The sequence below is a fragment of the Megalobrama amblycephala genome, linkage group LG2, assembly GCF_018812025.1.
Source record: "Megalobrama amblycephala isolate DHTTF-2021 linkage group LG2, ASM1881202v1, whole genome shotgun sequence".
NCBI classification, from domain to species: Eukaryota; Metazoa; Chordata; class Actinopteri; order Cypriniformes; family Xenocyprididae; genus Megalobrama; species Megalobrama amblycephala.
The window spans coordinates 8,606,346-8,625,721 of NC_063045.1; the positions used below are offsets into that span (position 1 = coordinate 8,606,346).

General features: G+C 36.5%; 1 pseudogene; it reads right to left on the bottom strand.

The window, feature by feature from the left end:
- Positions 1-1,839: 1,839 nt before the first annotated feature.
- Positions 1,840-11,877, bottom strand: LOC125263450 (annotated as a pseudogene).
- Between the last annotated feature and the right edge of the window lie 7,499 nt (positions 11,878-19,376).

Consider the following 19,376-nt stretch of genomic DNA (forward strand, 5'->3'; position numbering starts at 1 on the left):
AACACACCTTATGGGTTAGTGTTTAAAACAGGGGTGTCCAAACTACGGCCCGTGGGCCAAATTGAATTTGAAACTGCCTGCAACTTGTCTATTAAAAATTATTATTTGTGGCCTGCCAGGCATAATTTATAAATCGTGCAGTTTCACAATGTCAACACAAGGGGGCAGTATTAGATTTTAGGCTTCACTATGCTGATTAAACAGCTTTTGTGGGAAAACAAATCATTTAATTAATCGACAGCCTCCCTGCATTCCATTCGGAAGGGCTGATCCCTATCCCTAATCCCTTCAAAGGGTTTACCCTCTGGAGTGAGAGCTTCGAAGGGATGAAGGGTGTAGGGGTCAAAAAAACTCTTCTTTTGGAACGCACTTTTGCATCATCTTAACAAGACAATCAAAGAGGAGTAGATTGCGTAAGCTATGCCTTTTGTTTAATGTTAGTTTATTTATTTTTTATTTATTTTAGGTTCATCGCACCATAATGTATATTGTATCTATGTATTTGAAATATTTGAATGGACTGATAAAGGGAGCTGTAAAGTATTTTTTGTTGACTGTCATTTTGACCATAATAATGTACCAAATCTAACTCGTATAAATATTACAGTACTATAGAAAAATACTTCACATACATTCATAGGTAAAATCGAACTCCGAGCCTCCTATACTCATTCTGTGACGACAAACAACTTCCCTGTGCTCATGGGGGCCCGAAGTGTCCATCAGTTGTACCCTTCGAAATCCTTCATTCCGAAGGGCCCTTTGAAGTGGCCAGTTTTGGGAACTTCAGTATGGCGGCCATGATTATTTTCACTCCAAAGGTGCCCTTCGGAGGACGATATATTCCGTTTGGAACGCACCGCCTGTTTGCTAATCTTCAGCATGTTTTACAATAAACAATACTTTCTTTTGGAACTATATCTGTAGATTTTAGCTTGATATAAATGTTTTTATTTTTAAGAGAAGGCAGATAGGGAATGTTGCAACAGGTAGGACTCATTTATGGCATTACCAACAGCAAATGTGCCGCATTATTGTTTAACAGATAGAACAATTGATGTTGTGTAAAAGCCACTGGAAGGCAAGCCTGCAACCTTTAGCCAAAAAAGCGCTAATGCTAACGCTCCGGCTGTGGCGGTACAGGGAAGGAGTTTTGAACGGCGGGCATTGATGTCACTGCCATTACACAGTAGGCTGAGAGGTGCCGCACATGATTAAGTTACGTTAAGAGATACAGACCCTCAGTACCCACCGAAGGGCACTTTGGAGTGAAAACAATCATGGCTGCCATATTGAAGGGTCAACAACACTAACGTGCAAATTAGGAGAAACATTGATCCGATCGCCCGATCCAGTTAGAATACTTTTCAACCAACAATTCAACAACATTTATCATGGACTTACTGTGGTAACTGTAACCGTGGTATTTTGTCAGAAATGTAGGTTAATATCTCATTTTATTTCCTTTTTTAATGTTTAGAGGCTTTTGCATCTGAAGTCTTCAGATATTGTTTGTGTATTAAAGGTGCCCTAGAATGCTTTTTCACAACATGTAATATAAGTCTAAGGTGTCCCCTGAATGTGTCTGTGAAGTTTCAGCTCAAAATACCCCATAGATTTTTTTTATTCATTTTTTTAACTGCCTATTTTGGGGCATCATTATAAATGTGCCGATTCAGGCTGCGGCCCCTTTAAATCCTCGCGCTCCCCTGCCCTTGAACATGGGCTGGCATATGCAAATATTGGGGCCGTACATATTAATGATCCTGAATGTTGCGTAACAGTTGGTGTTATGTTGAGATTCGCCTGTTTTTCGGAGGTCTTTTGCACAAATCAAATTTACATATGAAGGAGGAAACAATGTTGTTTGAGACTCACTGTGTGTCATTTCCATGTACTGAACTCTTGTTATTCAACTATGCTGAGGTAAATTCAATTGTTCAATTCTAGGGCACCTTTAAATTTACCTTTGTCTTATCTCAAGCTACTGTCAGCTCAAGCTTTTGTCAAATCTGTCAAGAAACAAAAATGTAATTCTCTCTCTCTCTCTCTCTCTCTCTCTCTATATATATATATATATATTGATATATATCTCTCTCTATATATATACATATATATATTGAGAAGGAACCGGCCCCCAGATGTGTCCACAACATCGAAGATGGCCCCCTTTTAAAAAAGTTTGGACACCCCTGGTTTAAAATATAAACATTAGCAACATATTGATACCAGTCTTCTTTAGTAACAACAAAAATATCAGTAAAAGCACCTACAGCAGACTGTCCTTGTGTTGAGGAGTAAAATCTTGGTCATAATGCCTGTCATGTTGAGGAAATTATGGAAACACAGTCCGTTTTATCAGATCTAAGAGGATGTAAACAGACGGGACAAAATAACTGATATGTTAAACCAGATCAGCATGACAATGCAAATGACAAGAAACGGACAATGTCTGTGTAAAGTTCTGTGGGTGATTTAGTGATAATGCGCACATTAAAGAACAGATGCAGCTGGATGATTTAAATAATGGCACAAATACCAGTAAATTGACTAGAGCAAACCTTAGTAAATAGCATTGCGTGATTCATTTAAATACTCTTTAGTAAATCCTGACAGTAGGTTTTTTAACACCAAAAGAGGGTTTGTGCTGGAGCAAGATGTTAATCTGGTAAATCTGGCCCTAAATATTTAAATCTTTTATTTCTTTTTTTTTTTTTTAAGTCACATTTTAAGTCACATTCCCATCTACCTCAAAGGAATGTCATTTGGATCAGGTGGTGAGATATCCCAAGTTATTCTCCTGTAAAAAAAAAAAAAAAAACACAAAAGGTAAAAGTAATGAGGAGGATTGATGTCTCAGACACACAAACACAAATAATACAGACTTGGAATTTTTTTCCAGTTGTTTGTACAGAGGTTTTCTTTCCCTAAATATTCAACACAGTGTCTTAAACTCCATCAAACTGTCATCTTTTGTTCCAAACCTGAAGTACTGCGATTTCAATATCACATCTAAAATGCTTACTGATGTACTTTCTATTAAGACATTTGCTTTCTTAGAAGAGTACTTTATGTTTCTTGAGGAGTTATTTGTGTATTGCTTGTTTTGACACTGCCTCACCCGTGAATATCTGGGGCCAGTCGCATAAACTTAGCCACTATAAGAACTAGCTTGACCAACTAGCAGTTAACCAAGGGGTAATCAGTGTTTATTTTCCAATTCCAATTAGAGCAATCTATACCTTTTTATGTAAGGAACTTTAAAAATTGGGACCAGTCTTGAAGAAAACAAATAGTCAGAACTTTTAAGACTAGTCTAAGCAGTTGATGCAACTGGCCACTGCTTCTGTAGCTTTAAAATAAAGGACAAAAATAGATGACTATTTACAATGTACATTTACACCACACTATATAGTAATAAACATGCAAACCACTGTTCTTTTAAAGGTTTTTGTGCACAGTAAATCTCATATATCGTGTTAAATGATCTGTATGGAACACTTACATTCTGTGGTACTTGATCATATTGTCCTGCAGCGACAGTAAATCACACCAGCACTTACAACTGCAACCAGCAGAACAACAACAATTATTCCTGCCTGCAACACCTGAAAACAGGCCTGAACCTGGAACAGATGAAGACAGACCTGAATCTGAAACAGGTAAAGACAGACAGTCATCATTACAAGAGAGTGAATGATTATACATCCAATATACCAATATCTCTGATAATTGCATTTTTCTACTTTGATCATCAGTTGTTTGACAATGATTTAACTGAAACATTCAGTGTTTTTTTTTTTTTTTAGGAACAGCAGCTAATTACTGTGAGATCAACAAGAATTAGTAATTTTAAAATTCCTCATGCTGACGTAATTCTGTACTCACCAGTGACAGTAACATTGAATCTCTTCACTCTGCTGATGTTGAAGCTGCTGCTGTTGATGATGATCTCTGTAGTTTATATTTCTCCAGAGTCTGTGTTTCTGGATGTTCATGATGGCCAGAGATCCAGTCTGATGATTGTCCAGCTTCAGTCTGTCTCTGAATCTCTCTTTCACACTGAACATCTGTACAGATCTTACTCTGATCTCCAGTGATTTCAGTGATGAGAGTGTCATTAAATATACCACATCATTGAATCATTTGGTTTGTCTTATTACTCCAGAATCTAAAGTGACAGATTCTCCCTCCTTCATTTCATATAGTTCAGCAGCAGGAACATCTGAAACACAAACCAACAGATGCTAATAAACTACAAACAAATTAAAGAACTGTGCAAGATGAAAAACCTTTTCCTGACTTTTCGACCTGAAAAGAAACAGTTATGCATGATTTGTGCTTACAAACATTTTTTACATATTTATTTTATATTAAATCCTCATTTAAACAGACAATAATAGAAGCTGGTCAGCGAATGGATGATCAGTCGCTCCTTGTCCGCTTAACGGATAATCCACTGAATAAAAGTTTTGTTTTTAATGCTGCTAAGAGACCCGACAGGTCCAATCTACATGCTGCAAGAGATTGTCAGAAGTGTAAGCAACGGCTCACCTAAATGCATGATTGCACTCTTGAAGATTGAATCATGCATTTAGGTGTCAATGTCACTTCTGACATCTCTTGCTTTATGTAGATTGGACCTGTCGGGTCATCTTCAGCAGCAGTGAAAAACATAACTTGTCCGTTAAGCGGATTATTTAGGAGCGACTCAAAATCATCCAGATCTGTGACCAGCTTCTATTATTGTCTGTTGAGGAATTAATATAAAATAAGTTCCAGTGTCTACACTGCATAACGATTTGATATAATGAGAGGATTCACGAGCAGAACTCAGCACTGAACAAAAACTCTGTTTTGACTGAAGTCTAACTTAAATAGCCTACCTCTGATTGGCCACTGCATTCAGGAGGTCAGTAGACATGTCTGTGATTGGCTACATTTTTCAACGCCACAAAAGCATGTTATAAAGTTGTTCTCCAGAGCGCAAACACAAATACACAATGGAGCCTTTGCCAAATCTGTTTCAACTGAGGGTGCTCTTGCTTTTGTTTCAGGGTGCTTATATTGAAATTTGACTTTGTGATGGTTTTTTTTACCCATAATTTGAATTTCTTTTCTTTCTTTCTTTTTTTTTTTTTTTTTTTTAATATTTATGATCAAACATCAGTTGTGAAGTGAGATAATATGAACCTGAAAAGCAAGTTAGTAAAGATTATCTGTCTACAATAGCCTATAAAAACCAAGAAACACATTAAAAATGTATTTTAAACATATATAAACTACATTTAAACATTTATTTTATGACTCACCACTGACAGTAACATTGAAGATCTTTTCATTGCTGCTGGTGCTGCTGATGATCTTCAGTTCATATTCTCCAGAGTCTGTGTTTGTGATGTTTGTGATGGTCAGAGATCCAGTCTGATGATCCAGCTTCAGTCTGTCTCTGAATCTCTCAGTACCTTCATTACACTGAACATCTGTACAGATCTTACTGAGATCTCCACTGATTTGAGCGATGCGAGTGTCATAAAAATACCATTTAATCTCTTCTTGTTGGTTTGTTTCAACACCAGTGTGAAAAATGACTGAATCTCTTTCTTTCACTGAAACTTCATATATAACCACAACAGACGCACCTGAAGAAGAAACAGAAGCCAAACAAAAATAAACAATAGTGCTGTATTTTTTCCCCCTACATATCACAAACACTTTGAATAAAGAAATATGCCTGGATTTTTAAAAAAAAACATGCAAACAAACAGCAGATGAACATTACTGATTTACACATTCACACAGAGTCTCACGAATGACACACAATCCACATCCTGATTCATTGCCTATTTATTACACTAATTAAGATTAGCCCAAAATATAAGATAATTATGTTATTTTCCACCATATTAAGACAGATAATACAATGAATGTTTTTCTACAAAATATTGTTAATATCCCAATAACATTCCGGCTACATTATAGCCTATTTGACAAGCAGAAACTTTTAGCATTACATTCAATCTACCTTTGACCAGTTTATGGACTGATGCAAAATAAACTTTTACTGTCAATATCAAGTTTTTACAATAGCATCCAGCTGCAGAACCGCAGCACCAGCAGTTTCAAACCCGGACGTGAGGAGCGGGACTTAAATAGTCATAGTTGTGCTACCCATACACATCATTTTCTTTTGATTAATATAAGCTGTTTTTACATGGATTTTGATTGGATTGATATGTCTACAATATTTACCAACAATACTTTTAAATAAAGACACTTTTCTGTTCATATATACATAAGATATCTTGATGTACAATGAGGATTTTTAATTACCATGTTAATAGACGATACAAACTATTTTTTGTTAGTTCATACAGCATGAACTAATTTGTATAAACTGAGAACAAATCCTTTTAACCATATGATTTTGAAAATATATTAATAAATGTGTAACCATATAGTAACGTGTAGGAACTGTGGACGAACCAGACAAATGAATCATTCAGATGATTCTTTCAAAACATAATTCTAATTCAGAATTGAGGTTCCGGCTCCGGCCCGTCTGCAGATAAAGCCAGGCTGATTACTTTTACGACACATGCTTCCTGATAGCAGAAGCGACATACCAAAGGGTCACCCAAGAAGACACAGAGACAATCCAGACCCTTTTGTTTCCTTACTTCACAGGAAAGCCAAAGAGACTGTTGAACAAATAAATCTGCCTCAAAATTGTTCCAACAATTTTAACGGACTTATCAAACATCTTTTAACTACATACATTTTGCATTATGTGTCCACAAGTACTACCTGTAAACAGTTAGGCTTTAGAACACTCACAATTCATGTAAATGTGTTAACTCTTGACTGAATGACTGAAAGTATGCCTTATTTGGACTTAATTTGATTCTTTCCCCCTTTCCTATATCCTGACTTGAATGAAATCTGTTTAAAATGTATTGTATTCCATTTAATAGAAATTATGTTAAAATGGCACTCTCTGCTGAAGCAGAAACAGGATGTAACACTTATGTTTTATTGGGGGCAGAGGAAGGCCCTCTTGAAACAGGACAATGTCTGATTGGCCAGGACTCCTCAGAGGGGTGACAAACAACTAAGTTTAAATGATCATATTGCAAGATAGTGAAGGGGAGAAGTTGGTTAGTAAACGAACAGGGAGTTGGTTCTGTTCTGGGAAAAGAAGCCAAGAAAAGTACCAAGAACAATGGAGTAACAAGAAAGAACAGACAAGCAGCTCATTCAAGCCATTCAACCTTCACTCACTTTTTCTTTTCTTTTACTTAATTCTCGTTTACCGCTGAAAGTCTCGTGTCCTAAGTTTCGCCGCAAAGTTCAACCAACGACTTTTGCCGCTTCAACTCCAGCGACAAAGAGACTTCCTTCATTGTTCCACACGGACCTGATCTGGACCAACCATCGACTTGGGAAACCCCTCTCTGCACGACGAGGGAAATATACCTTTAAGTCAACGCAAGCAAGTACCTCCAGATGAAAACTGAACTGGTGCATTTAAATGAATGATTCATGGTTCGTTCTGGTCTTTGAAATGCATTGATAGGAATTCGGTTAATCAGATCTCTCTCTCTCTCTCTCTCTCTCTCTCTTTCAAAACTCTTTCTCTCTCATTTCCTTCTTACTGCAACGCGTATGAATGTATGTGTGTGTGTGTGTGTGTGTGCGTGCCTTTGTGTTAGATTAGTTTGTGTTAGAATAAATAAAATCTCTTGTAGATTTTAAAAGGAAAGTGTCTTGTATTATGTGCTTTATGATTTAATGTCTTAAACTGTCGATTTCAAGTTACCGTGCTCTAATCAGCATTTTCACGATTGTTGGATATTTATATCCATTACAAGAGCTTATTACGGCTCGAGCAAATGAACGCTGGACAAATCAGTTGCTCGGTCGTAATCTAAACAACTCTTTATTCATTTGAGCTAATTTTACTTCCTAGGGTGTTTTCCCTACACATGTCTCCCTTGACTGTATGTGACAATAGTAATGTGATAATAGATAACTTGTGACAAATAGTAAAGACATAGGTGTGGGCATTTAATGTCAAATCCTACATGTATTTAATCACTGCAAATCCTTGAACAAGTGAAACATGCATTTAAGCCAATGAGACATTTAACAACAGAAGGTGTATATATACACACCAGTACATGCACTAGATGGGCAACAATGAGATGACCCCCAAAACAGGAATGGTTTTAAAGGTGGAGGCCACTGACATTTTTTTTTCCTATTCATCTTTTCTGACTGTTTTTCACTGTTTTGCATTTGGCTAGGGTCAGTGTCGCTACTGGTAGCATGAGGCGATACCTGCACAGGCAATTCCAACTCTTCCAGGATTGTACATCAATACCTGCCATTGTCAGAAGGTTTGCTGTGTCTCCCAGCACAGTCTCAAGAGCATGGAGGAGATTCCAGGAGACAGGCAGTTACTCTAGGAGAGCTGGACAGGGCTGTAGAAGGTCCTTAACCCATCAGCAGGACCAGTACCTGCTCCTTTGTGCAAGGAGGAACAGGATGAACACTGCCAGAGCCCTACAAAATGACTTCCAGCAGGCCACTGGTGTGAATGTCTCTGACCAAACAATCAGAAACAGACTTCATGAGAGTGGCCTGAGGGCCCAAACGTCCTCTAGTGGGCCCTGTGATCACTGCCCAGCACTGTGAAGCTTAATTGGCACCAGAATTGGCAGGTCTGCCACTGGCGCCCTGTGCTTTTCACAGATAAGCGCAGGTTCACCCTGAGCATGTGACAGACATGAAAGGGTCTGGAGAAGCCATGGAGAATGTTATGCTGCCTGTAACATCGTTCAGCATGACCGATTTGGTGGTGGGTCAGAGATGGTCTGGGGACGTATATCCATGCACAGACCTCTACAGGCTAGACAATGGCACCCTGACTGCCATTAGGTATTGGGATGAATCCTTGGACCCATTGTCAGACCCTACTCTGGTACAGTGGGTCCTGGGTTCCTCCTGGTGCACGACAATGTCCGGCCTCATGTGGAGAGAGTATGCAGGCAGTTCCTGGAGGATGAAGGAATTGGTACCATTGAATGGCCCCCATGCTCGCCTGACCTAAATCCAATAGAACACCTCTGGGACATTATGTTTCGGTCCATCCGACATTGCCAGGTTGCACCTCAGACTGTCCAGGAGCTCAGTGATGCCCTGGTCCAGATCTGGGAGGAAATAGGACCCCATCCGTTGTTTCATTAGGAGCATGCTCTGATGTTGTCAGGCATGCATACAAGCAAGTGGAGGCCATACAAACTACTGAGTACCATTTTGAGTTGCTGCAATGAAATTTCAGCAAAATGGACTAGCCTGCTGCATAATTTTTTCACTTTGATTTTCAGGGTGTTTTTTAATTCAGTCCTCTGTAGGTTGATAATTTTCATTTCCATCAAACAATGTGGCATCCTTTAGTTCCTAACACATTACTCAGTCCATATCAGTAAAGATATCCAACATGATATTTTTCCCTATTGAGATCTGATGTGTTTTCAGTGTTCCTATAATTTTTTTGAGCAGTGTATACATTTATATTAAAGGTGCCATAGAATGCTTTTTCACAAGATGTAATATAAGTCTAAGGTGTCCCCTGAATGTGTTTGTGAAGTTTCAGCTCAAAATACCCCATAGTTTTTTTTTTAATTCATTTTTTTAACTGCCTATTTTGGGGCATCATTAACTATGCACCGATTCAGCTCACTTCCCCTTTAAATCCTCGTGCTCCCCGCCCCCGAGCTCGCGAATCTATATTACATTGCATAAACAAAGTTCACACAGCTAATATAACGCTCAAAATGGATCTTTACAAAGTGTTCGTCATGCAGCATAACCGATTATGTAAGTATTGTATTTATTCGGATGTTTACATTTGATTCTGAATGAGTTTGAGGCTATGCTCCATGGCTAAAGCTAACATTACACACTGTTGGAGAGATTTATAAAGAATGAAGTTGTGTTTATGAATTATACAGACTGCAAGTGTTTAATAATGAAAATAGTGACGGCTCTTGTCTCTATGAATACAGTAATAAACAATGGTAACTTTAACCACATTTAACAGTACATTAGCAACATGATAAAACATTTAGAAAGACAATTTACAGATTGTACGGCTGCCCTTGTCTAATTCTTTGAACATGAGCTGGCATATGCAAATATTGGGGGCGTACATATTAATGATCCCGACTGTTGCGTCACAGTTGGTGTTATGTTGAGATTCGCCTGTTCTTCGGAGGTCTTTTAAACAAATGAGATTTATATAAGAAGGAGGAAACAATGGTGTTTGAAACTCACTGTATGTCATTTCCATGTACTGAACTCTTGTTATTTAACTATGCCAAGGTAAATTCAATTTTTAATTCTAGGGCACCTTTAAGTGTTTATCTGCTAAAATTGAATCTGTTCACATCTTTCACATTTTATCATTAAAGTTTTTTTTGTTTTTTTTTGCATTTGTCAAAATAAATTATTCATGTTAATATTAAATAAATATTAACTAATAAAAACATATTAATTTCATTTTCAGGGATAAAAAGACATTATATGGGCTCAACTTTTTGTGTGTGTTTTAAGACGATTATTTGTTAATGCGTGTTTTTATTTTTATTATGAGCCAATTAAATATGTTTTAAACCTATTATTTTAGTTTTTTTTTTTCAAATATCCTATTTGTTTTCATACAGAGAAACACGTTTCACTTGCTCAAGGCTTTGTATTAAATGGTTATTTTTATTTGACATTAAATATGTTACATAATCTAAGCATTATTTGTAACAACAAGAACATGAAGGAAATTAAATAGTCAAATGGGAAACACTTATGTTACACATTTATTAATATAGGCTATGTTTAAAATAATTTTAAAAAACGTGTATAGTTGTAGTATCATTGAAGTAGCCTAACAATAAACTAGTGTTTGTATCCATTAACAATAAATCTTCTCATACTCTGTGTCAATAAGTATTATTTGTAACAACATGAACGTGAAGGAAATAATACTAGTCAAATGGGGGGGAAACAAACATTTATTAATTTTTAATAAAAAAAAACGGTAGTTGTAGGCTATATCCTTCAAGTATAAACTTAGCCTATACTGTGTTTGTATCCATTCACTGACATCAAACATGATCAATAGGCTATGTTTTAAAATTTTGCTCTTTGTACATCATGATATCTCATACTTACTTTTTACTTAAAAGTAGCCTATTCTTGGTAAATTTTGTAGACATCGATCCTATTAAAATCCATGTGAAAACATCTTATATGTAACAAAAGAAAATTACGTGTATGGGTAGTACAACTATGTTTAAGCTGCTTTTTTAACTGGCCCACCCCACTTCTGGCTCTGACTGCTGGTGCTGCGGGCCTGTAGTGCAGCTGGACAAAACAAACAAGTCACAGACCTGATCATTTACAAGGACATCATTTTCACGCCAATGAAACTGCGTTAATTTATCTGCGTTATTTCTTCTTATTATAAAAACCGTGATAGCTATGTCATGTTGTCACACTAACATTGATCTCAACGCTAAACCCATAATAATAATCCCACCGTCATTACAGCCCCTATACGATGCGCTGACAGACAACAGGATTAATATCGAAAAAAAGAATGTAAAGGTCTTACCATTGTCGATGAATAAAAAGATCACTGGAAGCAAATTAAAGAGAAGTTCCATATTTCCCCCTCAGACAAACGAATGCAGATTTTTGTTTCATAAAGGCATTTCAGTTGTTCTCTATTTTCCGCAGCCGCATCACAGTAGCTGCAGTGACGTGAACGCGCCTGTGGTTATATGCAAAAGGGATTGTTCTGTTTGTAAAAATATTACGTTTACAAAAAAATACCTTTATCGCGTTAGTAGTATAGCTTATCACATTGGTTGTTTGTTTTCAACCATCAGACTGGATTTTATTTTAAATACTGCTGAATAGCGGTCTTAAAGGTATAGTTCACCCAAAAATGTTAATTCTGTCATTACTCATATATAGTTCTTATATAGTGCTCACTCACATCTTAACGAGCTGGAACACAGGTCAGGTGGCACTTACAAACATATGAGTTAAGAAGAACAACAACAGGGAAGCAGAGAGAATAGAGGCAAACGATTCAAAACACATATTTTCCTATGAATGTGTACTTTCATAAACTAAAAAGTGTACAGTATTTAACTAGATAAAAAAGTTTGTCGAGACAAACTTTAAGTTGGCTTGAAAAAGCCGGTCCAGAACGTTTGAAGCAGTTTTAAAAGTTTTCAGTTTGAAAGTTTCAGTTTTAGTTTAGTAATTTTGATAGAGTACTATGGGTGCTCTGTGTGGTTGCTAAGGTTTTGCTATGCGGTTGCAAGGGTACTCTGAGTGGTTGCTAAGATGTTGCTATGAGGTTGCTAGGGTACTCAGGGTGGTTGCTAGGGTGTTGCAATGCGGTTGCTAGGGTACTCGGGATGGTTGCTAAGGTATTCTGGGTGGTTGCTAGGGTGTTGATATGCAGTTGCTAGGGTGTTGCTATGTGGTTACTAAGGTACTCGGGGTGGTCACTAGGGTGTTGCTATGTGGTTGCTAAGGTACTCAGGGTGATATAGATAGATAGATTTAGTTTGATAGATAGATAGATAGATAGATAGATAGATAGATAGATAGATAGATAGATAGATGAGTTTATGAGTTTGAATGAGTTTCAATGGATTAGAAATAGTACATAGAATGGCACTTGAGTCTAATTGAGTTTTTGAGTCTAGTGGGCTTCCGTAGTTTAAATTTGAATTTTGACAGTTGGAGTTTGAACAGTCTTGGATCATTTGAACATTCCGTCAATGAAAGTCAATGGGATTTTTCCGAGCTTTAACAGTCTTTTTTAGGAAAACCGTAAGTCTGATCAGTTAGAAAAGATATAGCACACTAAGTCAGAACAGTCTGAAGATCTGACCCGTGTTTGGAGTATGTAGAGTTAAAGCTCTAGGAGGAGTTAGAGTTGGAAATTTTAGCCTCAGAAGAAAATAGCATAACAGTAAGTTGGCTTTTTCAAGCCAACTTAACTAGTAAACTACCAGTATACCTATAAGTTAAACTACTAGTACACTGATATTAGAAAACTTATTACATAAAGTATACTTAAAAGTCCCCCTTTAGTCAATAACTGTATCCCTTAAAACTCATCTTTGATCACCAAAATGACATATTTAAATGTCCTTCCAGTGAAAAAAAAAAATCGTCATGCCTTAAAATAGCTTGATTGTAACTCTATATCCATGTTTCACACACAGAAACATGCATATGCAAATTAGCCAGGCCTCCACTCACTCACATCAGCTCAAAGATCCAATCGGTAAACGCTGCATATCACTCTTTACAACGTTGGACATATAACAGTAATTTATATGATTAGCCTTTTGTTTGACTACTATCAAACAGCTAATAATATGTTGTTAATGTTACACAAACCATGTTCCCGTTCATCTCAGAGCCAGCTGCCTTATCCTTAGAAACACTTTGAACAACTCAGAACCTCAGTGGAGAAAGACAGTTCATCAAAACATTGTAATATACATAATATATGCACAATGCACCAGCTATATTGCTAAATGTATACATTTTTATCAATAGAAAAAAAATACTGGGATAACCCAATACTAATCATTGAGATCATAGTCAATGATATGCTAAAGCATGCCCGCACGTTGATTGGTTACAATGTAGTTTGTGATGTAAGAAACACCAGCGATTTCAAACCAGCAATGGTGTTGACTAATGAATTTGCACTTAAAGCACATTAAAACACCTCATAAACATAACAATGAAAATTTGATTTTTACCACAGGGGTCTTTAAAATATACTTGAACTTTAAGGATAATTGATGAAATTAGCTTATTTATTATATGGAGAGCTCAGGGAAATGTTGCCGGTCCCAGTAAATGACATAGGTTGTTGTTGGTCAGTTGGTCCTGTTCCCCAATAATAAAGCACATAGGCTATAAAAAGCATGTATCTCATGAGAGGACTACAATGAAAATCATTACAACTGCTTTACCCCTTGAACTCTTCACTTAAAAAGGAATAAAGTTGGCTTTAAGCACTGTTACAACCAGTCTGACTCAGGGTGAAGTAATAAACTGGGAGGCAACAAATACTACATTGCCAGTAGTATTGGGACACCCCAATCATGCTTCTCTGTCTGGCAATCTGATGGATGAGTCTGGGTTTGGCGGTCGCCAGGAGAACGGTACTTGCCTGACTGCATTGTGCCGAGTGTAAAGTTTGGTGGAGGGGAGATTATGGTGTGGGGTTGTTTTTCAGGGGTTGGGCTTGACCCCTTAGTTCCAGGGAAAGGAACTCTTAATGCTTCAGCATACCAAGACATTTTGGACAATTTCATGCTCCCAACTTTGTGGGAACAATTTGGGGATGGCCCATTCAACATGACTGTGCACCAGTGCACAAAGCAAGGTCCATAAAGACATGGATGAGTGAGTTTGGTGTGGAGGAACTTTGGCCTGCACAGAGTCCTGACCTCAACCAGATAAAACACCTTTGGGATGAATTAGAGCAGAGACTGCGAGCCAGGCCTTCTCGTCAACATCACTGCCTGACCTCACAAATGTGCTTCTAGAAGAATGGTCAAAAATTCCCATAAACACACTCCTAAACCTTGAGGAAAGCCTTCCCAGAAGAGTTGAAGCTTTATAGCTGCGAAGGGTGGGCCAACTCCATATTAAACCCTACGGAGTAAGAATGGGATGTCATTAAAGTTCATGTGGACGTAAAGGCAGGCGTCCCAAAACTTTTGGCAATATAGTGTAAAAATTGAATCAACACAAAAGAAGATATTTATTAAAGTAATACATAAATGAATTGAGCAAAACAACATTAAACAGGAAACAAAAAAAGAATAAATAGCTAATGAATACACAAAATCTCCTGGTGTTGGAGAGGCCTCCAGCAACAACCAAACTGGGAGAGAAATGTTTTCATCAGTCAGTAACCCACAGCACCTGCTGCTTGACTCCAGCCTGCAAAGACACAAAGAGAGAACACAACACAAAGGTCAAAAATTGCAAATTAGGAGAGAGAAGGACTAACCTGGCAGTAGTCAAATGATATTATGATCAGTAGTCAATAGAAATCATTGAGGCAATGTCCAAAACATAGGAAAAGTTACTGTAAATGTAATTTAGATGTTCAAAGTATTTTTTTCAACTTATTTATGAATACTGTTGTTTAAAAGCTGGGATGTGGCAAGTCAATGTCAAATGTAGCGAATTAACTCAAAGGGGGAATATTAATAATTATTCATAACTCATTATGATTATTAATTATGATTAATTATGAATATGTGAATCAGCTAATCAGATTAACTGGATGTAGCTACATTAAAATTAATATTACAATCAATTAACCTGTTCGTCCAATGAACACTCAGTGTTAATCGTTTATTAATTCTAAGAAATGTTCATTTCCAGGTTATGGAAAGCAACATTCTTATTGTACCGTACTACTCAGAGCATGTAGTCAAGATCTAAATCATTTAAGAGGCAATTTATTAGCAGACAGAGTCATAACCAAACATGTATTGTGCACAATCTTCATTAACTAATTCACAAACACATAACATACACGCAGGTCACACACATACATAGGTAAGAATGAGCAATGATAGAGTTGTGGGACCAGAAGCTCCAAGATGTAGGCTTTGATAGTGGTGCCATAGAAATGCATAATTCCCAGTCAAAGGACGTGAACAGCTCTGAATACAACGTCATGTGAATCTCAAGACTTCGGTAAATACAAGGTGGTGTGAAAGCAGCATTAGTGAGATGAGAAGGAGAGAAGAGAGATACAGGATTTAAAAAAAAGTGTTACCTTTCCTAATGCTAGGAATATGATTATTTATTTTGAACAATGTTGAAAAAAAAATCAATCACATTTCGGTGCAGGCTTTGCAAACAGACTTTTACAATATGGACATGACAGTAATGCAACAACATGTAAGTAACTGTTGATTCTAATGCCTGATCTGATATGAAACGTGTACAGTCAGATGTTCTTTGTCTATGTGTCAGTAAATCATTTTGAAAGGATTGTGTACCAAGAGTCATACAGTGGAACGTTAACAGGTTAAAGTTTAAGACTAAACTGAAATCTGTGGCTGTAGAGATGCACCTGTTTTCTTACTATCATAAGCCAAGGCAACTTTGTAAGACCTTCAGTGAATGCACCTGTTGTTGCAAACATCTAAAGACACACTGAAATATTTAAATACACATGAGAATAGTGTATGATGTAGTGTTTTACTTGACAGTAACCTACTTTTGACAAAGAGACAGTACAAAAAGACAAACCGAAACTAGGACTGCAGATATGCAAATCTTAAACAAAGCAGCTTGTGAGCCAAACAACAGTTGATGTGTTGATCACACCAACAAAAAAAACAGCCTGACAGACAAACACCGACGGCCCTCAAAACGTCTTATAATGGCAACAATCGATGAAAATAAGCATTATAACAGAACTGTTTTAAAATCAGTTAAAACAAGAACCAGAGAAAATACTTTATCATGTTGACCTTTTTTACAATCAGAAACAATCTATATCTGTGAAATCAGATACTAGTTTACACTTCCGCAGATATCCTGAATCATGGCATCTCAACGGAAGAACGCTGCGCTGCAGAAACACTCTCTAAGCTGATAATCTTTGTATGTTATCAAAAAGATGCATGATGGGTAAGAGTCTAGTTTAATCGAGGACAATATTGATTTGGGCGTTTTTGATGAATTTTCTGGGGTTTTTTGTTTTGTTTTGTTTTTTTGTGTTTGGTTTTTTTTATTTGACTGTAAAGCTGTTTAGTGAAGGCATTAAGTGTGAGATTCATTAAAAACAGGACAGGAAAAGGCCCCCTTTACCTAGAAAATAAACACATGTGCACTGAACGCACACTTTTCATCTCTGAAAAAAAAAACAACCACGGCAGGTTTCAGTTTGACTCAGAAGACGAGCTGAAAGAGTGGCAGACATTTTTACCTATTTTTCAGACTTTTTCGCATTGAAGAAAATGTTCCACCTGATTGCTCTGTTCTGTTTGTGCTGGTGGAATTTGACTGGTAAGTTATAGGTTTTTTTGCTGTAATATCAGTGACATTCTTCACAGATGTTAAAAGTCATGGAAAATGCATCGTGAATGTATCTTCAACCAGTGTTTGCGGAAAACTCAGCACACTATCTTTAAATGATACGAAACAGATTTAATTCATAATTCATATTTGAACTGAATTGATTAGATTTAAAGCATCTTTTGCAAATTCAGATTTAGATTCAAATAAAGTGCATTCAAATGAGCAAGAAAAAAATGACTTAAAACAGTTTATTTTACTGCACTTTATTTTACTGTCCAGATCCCCATGTACTGTACCATGTACTTAATATTATAATTACAATAACCATGTAACGAGTAAGTACTAACCCTGAACGTACCACTAAACCTAACCTTAACCCATGTAGTTACCTCATATTAACCAGTACTTTTTAGGCAAGTTCACTGCAAGTACACATACTGCAAAGTAAATTGCAACATTACAAGTGTGCAGTAAGCAAACATAAGTCTGCAGTGGATACTGTGAAAAATGTGACACTATAAAAAATGCTGGGTTATTTAAACCCAAATTTGGGTAAAATATGAACTGTTGGGTCAAAATTTTTCTAGAGCGTAATAATAATAAAAAAAAAAAACATTTTGTTTTGACTCAGTATTTTAAAATAAGCTATTTCACATAACAGATTTTCACTTATAGACAACAAAACAAATAACCTAGGTCCTAGGTCAAATGATTCATATGATTCTTATATTTTGTGCCATTACCTGGATGATCAAAATCTGAAAATGTTCACTGACGCAGGGAACATATAACACTTTAAGACTTTTGACACATGATTGTTTGAATTTTTGAGCAGGTCTTGAGATCTTTAGTACTTGAGAAGTTACAGTGCATAAGACTTTTACATGTTTCAAGACAAAATAATAACGCAAACCCTCAATGCATCATGTTGCCTTCTTGAGCATCAGCGAATGTTTGCACCTTTTGTAATAGCTGTGTATAATCAAGTTGTCCTCAGTGTAAAACAATGGATCCCAAAATCATACAATCAATGTTGGAAATGGGTGAAATATGCAGGTGATGTTAGAAAACCAAAGAATGTGCTGGACCTGGAGGACTCTGAAGAAAAGTGGTCAGCTCAACTGCCCTAGCTTATTCAAGGCAGGACTAAACAAAAACCAACATGCAATTTATGATGACCATATCAATTGATGAAAAAAAAAAAAAAAATGTGTGTGCATGTGTAGTTCAGCATGCTGAAAAAAATATTTTAGAGCTGAGCATAACTCAGCAAAACATGTAACAAAATAACACATTTTATTTGATTTTATTTATTTCCATTTTTCTTGCCCTAGAAATCCATTCATCCTCCATGCCACAAAATGCTCACAGCTTTAAAATTCCCTGTTTTTTCCATGTTTGTCTAGACAGTATATTAGTGGCACTTTGAACAGAACTGTGTAATATAACCATTTTTACAATGCATTGTGATGCTGATGTGAACAATTCTGCACTGACGCATAAAAACAAAATAATCGGATGATTAAAACATGTAATTAAGTTTGTAACCTAAATAAAGAACTCTCATTATATATGAAGTTGTAGGGTCTATCAGAAGCAAAGCATGTGCGTCTGATTTTTCAGTTTCGTTTTTTTTTTTTTTTTTTTTTCTTTTATGAAAAGAACATGCATGAATGTGAAAATAAAGCGTGGGACCTGCTTGATCTTAAAAAGAGTTATTAAAAGAAATAAACCATCAAAAAGATCTCACTTGTGCTGAATGACACACACAGAGAAAGATGTCTCTCAACTGCTTCTCTTTCAGTAACCAGTTTTTAAAAGAAACATTTTCTTCTTAGTGAGCAGAACATGTTATTAATCTAAAGAAACTTTTTCCACTATAAAGAATTTTTGTGCAATGAAAAGTTTCCATTGATGTTAAAGTTCTTCAAGGAACTATAGATGCCAATAAAGAACCTTTTTAGGGTATTAAATAATGGCACAAATTCCAGTAAATTGACTAGTGCAAACCTTGGAAAATCATGTTGCATGATTCATCTAAGTAAAAATGAAAGTGATGTTATGTGTTGGCAAGTATGGTAACCCCATGCTTTGAATTTGTATGGAATTTAAATACTCTCCTCCCATAAATTTAGCTTCTGAAAGGGAAACTCCAACAAATGCATATGCAATAAGGTCAGCCACAAAAATAACTGTGTCCACTGTGTGTCTTTAGTAAATCC